A 6,354-nucleotide genomic window follows, 5' to 3' on the forward strand; every position below is an offset into this window, starting at 1 on the left:
GGAGCCCTGGGAAGTCGAACCCTGATTCCTTTCCTGCCTCCTAATGCTGAGGACTGGGATCTTCACATTCTATTCCTGATCTGATACCAAAGACAAAGACTTTTTTAAAAAAATTTTTAAAATTTATTTGGGGGGGGGGCAGCTCAGCCCACCAGGGGGCGGGGATGGCTGGCATGTGGTGCTGGGGGAATTGAACCGCCATCCCTGTGCTTTGCTAAGCTTGTTCTAAGTAGGTGTTTTAGACCACTGAGCCATCTCACCAGCTCCAAGACTTTCTTTTTTAAAATGTGTTGAAAACACACCACATGAGCTGTACCTTCATACCCATCTTTCAATGTACAGTACCGGTAGCTGTGTACTTTTGTGCAGCAGATTGCTAGGACTGGTTATCAGTGTGTGGGATACATGCCCATCCTCCAGTCCCCCCTCGCCAGTCAGATTCTTCTTTTCATTTCAATGAGTTTGATCCTTTATGTTGAATATGTGTGAAGTCATTCAGTCTTTGTGTTTCTGTAACTGGCTCATTTGGCTTAGCTAAAGCACATACTACCTACGGAGATCAACCCAATGAATGGTCAACAGCCCAGCTGACTGATGGTCCCAGCACTGGGTCCACACTAAAAATCCTGCTTGTCCAGTGGGGAAAATAGCAATTTGGATCTATAGGCTTTCACATGTGACTCCGGTATCATCTAAACCAGGGCTTTGCAGTCTTGGTGCTAGCAACATTTAGACAGCAGGGCTGGGGCCGTCCTAAGCATAGTAGGACACTGTAGATGCCGTAGCCCCTGCCCCTGCAGGCTGTGACAACCAAAAGTGACTCCAGGTGATGGCAAATGTCCTCCAGGGCAACTCTGGAACAGTAAGCTGACTTCTTCCATCCAAGTACTAACCAGGCCCGACCCTGCTTAGTTTCCAAGATCAGACGAGATTGGGCGCATTCAGGGTGGTATGGCCGTAGACAAAGGTGACTTCTAAAAGCAATAAAATGAAGCTAACGAAGTGTGTCATATGAGATTCAGATAATGACTAGGGGCACTCAAGAAGTGTTTTGCTATTTAATAATAGCAATAACATTTTAAAAAACAGGAAATGGATTTTAACTTGCTCACGTAACATTGGACTTCCTGGGGCCAGGTGCTTACGAAGTGGAACTGCGGTTTGGTTAATTAAAACAGGGCATAAAATCAATGTTTTCTTTTGTTTTACTGTCTTCTAGTTTAAATGCCTACTGGTTATAGATTAACCCCATGGCTTACTCTGAAAAAAACAAAGGTGATTTATGAGCTTCTTAATCCGTCACCTTTAAGAGGCTGACCATTCAAAGTAGCCCGTTAAGGGTTCTGAGACAGCCAAAAATAAAGAGGTCTGCCTTGCTTTTCCTTTCCTCATTTCCTGCCTTCCTCTTTTCCTTTATTTTTGAGACAGGATCTTACATTGTAGTTCACACTGGCCTTGATACAGCATTTTCCAAACTCATTTTTAAAAATAATTTTACTTTTTTATTGTGGCAACTTTGGTATACAAAATGCCGTTTCAGTCATGGTGCTGCATGTGTATAATCTTAGCCAAGCTAGAGGCTGAGACAGGAGGATCATTTGAGCCCAGGAGTTTGAGACCAGCCTGGCAACACAGTGAAACCTATCTTTAATGTATTAAGTGTCCAATTCAGTGACATTAAGTGTTCTCATAATGCATGATCACCATTATGTTCTATAACCAGAGATTCGTCATCAGTCCAAGTAGAAGTTTTGCATGCACGAAGCAACCTGGCCTGCTCTCCTTTTGCTTTATTTATTTATTTATTTATTTTTATTTATTTATTTTTGGCAGAACTGGGGATTGAACTCAGGCCCTTGTGCTTGCCAGGGAAGTGCTTATTCTACTGAGCCATCTCCTCAGCCCCTCCTTCTGCTTTAGCCCCTGGTAATCTCTACTCACTTCCTGTCTACCATTTTGCCTGGTCACAGGAGTGGGACCGCACAATATCCGTGCTTCTGTGTCTGCTTTAACGTACAGTTGTCAAAGCTGCACGTTTGCATTTCATTTTGTGTTGTGGCCAAGGGGAGTCCCTCAGCATCACAAACCACACTTTGCCCTCCCTTCTGTTGATGGACGCTTGAGTCATGCCCACCTCTAGGGGCTGGCGATGCTGCCCTGAATGTGGTGCCTGAACGTCACAGAACATCACTGCTTTCAATTCTGTCAGTCAAAGGGAATAACAGACACCACACACTGGGTAACTGAGGGCAGAAACAAACTGGCTCACTATTCCAGAGACTGGGACATCCAGGGTCCAAGTGCTACCGGCTGGAGAGAGTGCTGTGTCAGGGGGCAGAAGGGCAGGAGAGAGCGATAGGGGCCACCCTCACCCTCTTCGGACAGCACATCACAGACTCGGGCAGACCTGAGCGCCTGATCATCTGTGGATGCTCCAATGATGGCGATTCTGTTTAGATCATTCACAGATAGAGCATTAAAACCAAAATTACTTGAGACAGATGCTTAGAAGAAAAAGAATTACTGACCCTATGGTAGTTCATGTTTAGCAACTTTTGAGGGTTGCTAAACTTTTTCTGCCGTGGCCATACCGTTTTAGGGTGCCACCAGCATAGCTCTAGTGTCTCCACATCCTTGCCAGTACCTGCACTTTGCCAGTTATTTATCATAACCACCCTAATGGCTCTGTTCAAGCCTCATTTTTGTACAGAATTCTTTCCTCATACAAGTGCTATCTAAGGAATGAGTTTCGCAGGAGGGACCTGGGCAATTCTGGACTCTTCATGCGAGTGTGAAATACTGCCTTACGTCAGAAGACACCAGTTCAGTTGGAAAATATCAAGCATGCTTGTTTTTATTTTATTTATTTATTTCACATAAGGAAGCATTTACTTGGGGTTTAACATGAGGAATCATATCAATAAAATTTCTATAAACACAAATCCACAGTCATAAAACATAGCGAAGGACAAAGTAAAAACAAAGAAAACTAATTGGACTAATTGGCAGCTATATACAGTTGGACAGTGTGTCTTGTACACTAGAAAGTCTTTTACAACATAATCATGAAAGCAACAGAAGACCAATTGTCAGTGTAGTCCTGGAAGATTTCTTTAGCGTCTCCTGTTTCCTCCAATGCCTTCCTCTTTAGTATGGCTGGTGATAGTTTTGGTGATTGCTACTTCCTTGAGATGCCTTGCTGTGAGTGTTCTGTTGACCACTCTAGTCTGCGTATCCCTGTCCATACCCGTAGTTCCCATAGTTGTACCCAGGATAATCCTATCCACCACAGCAGCTATAGTTTTGCTCACCACCATAGGCACTAGTTCCATACAACGGTATGCATGACTCGAACTACGCACCCGCTCACCCCTGCCAAGGGCTCCGCCACCATGGAGGACATGAATGAGTATAGCAATATAGGGGAGTTCACTGAGGGTATCCAAAATCAACGTGAGCAAGAACCAGCAGGATGACAGTAAAATGTTTATTGGAGGCTTGAGCTGGGATACAAGTAAGAAAGATCTGACTGAGTACTTGTCTCAATTTGGGGAAGTTGTAGACTGAACAGTTAAAGTAGATCCAGTCACTGGAAGATCAAGAAGATTGGGGTTTGTGCTTTTCAAAGATGCTGCCAGTGTTGATAAGGTTTTGGAATTAAAAGAACACAAACTGGGTGGCAAATTGATAGACCCTAAAAGGGCCAAAGCTTTAAAAGGGAAAGAACCCCCTAAAAAGGTATTTGTGGGAGGATTGAGCCCAGATACTTCTGAAGAACAGATTAAAGAATATTTTGGAGCTTTTGGAGAGATAGAACATATTGAACTTCCTGTGGATACAAAAACAAACGAAAGGACCAGATTTTGTTTCATCATATACACAGATGAAGATCCAGTCAAGAAACTGTTAGAGGGGGAACTACCCGCTCGGGCCCCCCTCCTGTCCCTCTCTCGGACAGGAGCTTTCTCTCCCTCAATAAACATATTCTGCTCATAAAAAAAAAGAAAGAAATTTTTAGAAAGCAGATACCATCAGATTGGTTCCAGAAAGTGTGAAATCAAAGTTGCACAATCCAAAGAGATATAGCGGCAGCAACAGCAACAACAAAAAGGAGGAAGAGGTGCTGCAGCTGGTGGACTCAGTGATACTAGGGGTCGTGGTCGAGGTCAGGGCCAAAACCAGAATCAAGGATTTAGTAACTATTATGATCAAGGATATGGAAATTATTTATTTTTTTAAACATATTTAGTACAGGGTCTATGGGGTCTCACTACACAGATCAGACTCATAGTTATCCTCCTGTTTTCAGCCTCCCAAGCACTGGGATTACAGGCGTGCTCCACCATGCCTTGCCTCATTTGCCGTCTCAGCGAATCATGGCAGGCTAGGGATCAAACCCCAGTCCCTGCACTGTTTATTTTTAAAGACAGGATCCTGCTGAGTAGTAAAGGCTGGCCCTGAATTCACTGTGTAGCCCAGGCTGGTCTCAAACTTGTGGTGATCCTCCTGCCTCATCCTTCCACTGTGCTGGGATTGTAGGCATGTGCTGCTACTCCTGGCTTTCCTCTGGGTTTCTTTCCCCAGAATTCATAGCTGTAGTAAAATCAAGAGAAAGTAAATCAGAGAAACTCAAATGAAAGAGTGTTCTAGAAGATACCGGTTGGTACTCTCAAGAGTATGAGAGTCATGAAAAGAGGAGTCAAGATAGAAACTGTCACAGACCAGAAGAGACTGGGGATGACCACTAAATGCAGTGTGTTGTTGTGCACTGGGGCCTAGAACAAAAGATGTTAGTGGAAAAAACTAAAGAGAGAAAGATATTTTGTAAAAAAAAAGAAGGGAGCAAGAGACGGAAGGAGAGGGGAAGGCAGGGTGGGTTAGGGGATGGAAAGATAACACCGATATGCTGTATATATGCACCAACTCCATGGGATGAGTGTAACCGTTATGGACTATAGACATGAACAAATACAAGTAAAAGTCTGCTTGTCAGGCTCTGGTGCTACTGGGAGGTTATGGAACTGCTAAGTAGGGCCTAGAGGGAGGAAGGTAGGTCACAGGGGACGTGGTTTAGAAGGGGATATTGGAGCCCGTGTCCCTTGCGCTGTCACGTTGCTTCCTGGCTGTGCAGAGCTCAGGAGTCTTCTCCCCCATCTGCTCCCCGCCAGGCTGTGGTCCCTCAACCCACGCCCCAAGTCAGCGAGCTGACCATGGACAGAAGTTGTCTGTAGTTATCAGATAGCAAAACCGTAGCTATCAGAAAGTTTTCTCCCTTTAAGTTGACTTTATCTCAGGTATTTGTCAGAGCAACAGGAAGTTGCATAACCCAGATAGACAGACAGCTAGGCAGACAGCTCCACCCACCTCCCACCACACAGGCTCATCTCCCTTTTCTTTCCTGGTGATGCCCCACCTCCTTTATCTCCAGCTATGGCTAGCACACTCTCAGAATTTCGCAGAGCTTTGCAGCTCCCCTGCAGAACCCTAACAAACTCACATTCTACATTATCTAAGTACAGTATTTCAAAGGTTTCAAGTTTTCACTGCCAGGGATTAGAAATAATGGCTGTGGTATATAACACCTTCAGGATTCCATAACATGAGACAAAGAGCCCGGACAGTGACTCCACAGATCTTACCCCTGGCATTGGTTTTGCAAAGTGGCACCCAGCTTTTAAAGCTGTCAAGAGCAGGCAGAAGTATGGTCCAGCCAGGCTCCGCATCGAGGACCACATGCTTTCAGAAGCTGGTAATTGCTACTGGAATATGCGTTTTAAGGCTGGTCAGAGTCTTCGACAATCATTAAAATGTTCTCGGGAGGACCAATGCTAAGCTGTTATCATTTAGCTTTATCCCAGCATTATCCCATTGTTAAGGTTTTCAAGCAAACAGCCGAAATACTTTATGATTTTTAAATATCTCAAAGCAAAACCAAACCAGAAGGCTTCTTCAGTTACCCACTGTGATGCAAAAAGACAAGCAGTCTTTTTGGACTTTTTTGCATACAAGATATTTGACTGCAAGGAAGAGTACAAACCTGAATGCTACCATCTGTCCTCCTTTCAGAAATGGTCACTGTCCTCGCACTACATAATTTTTTCCTCCCACCTGAAGTCAGCATAACAGCTCCAGTTCCTTCTGTTTTTTAGGACCTGGAGGTTCATATAGCCATGGGAGTCAGATTAGGGCCAGTTCTTTTGCTTTTCTCCTGAAAACATCCATGAAGATTGATTTGGACCTGACATTTATGGCAAGATAATGCATCCATATCTAATGGCAGTAGAGAAATGACAGTGGGAAATTATGAGCCTTTAATAACTATCTCAATCACTTTCTTATTCCTGGAAATCAGTA

General features: G+C 44.1%; 1 pseudogene; it reads left to right on the forward strand.

The window, feature by feature from the left end:
* The first annotated feature begins 3,365 nt into the window (after positions 1-3,365).
* The window catches only part of LOC101579249, a 7,282-nt pseudogene continuing 4,293 nt past the window's right edge, over positions 3,366-6,354 (forward strand).

This window comes from Octodon degus, unplaced genomic scaffold, assembly GCF_000260255.1.
Source record: "Octodon degus isolate 3935 unplaced genomic scaffold, OctDeg1.0 scaffold00023, whole genome shotgun sequence".
NCBI lineage: Eukaryota > Metazoa > Chordata > Mammalia > Rodentia > Octodontidae > Octodon > Octodon degus.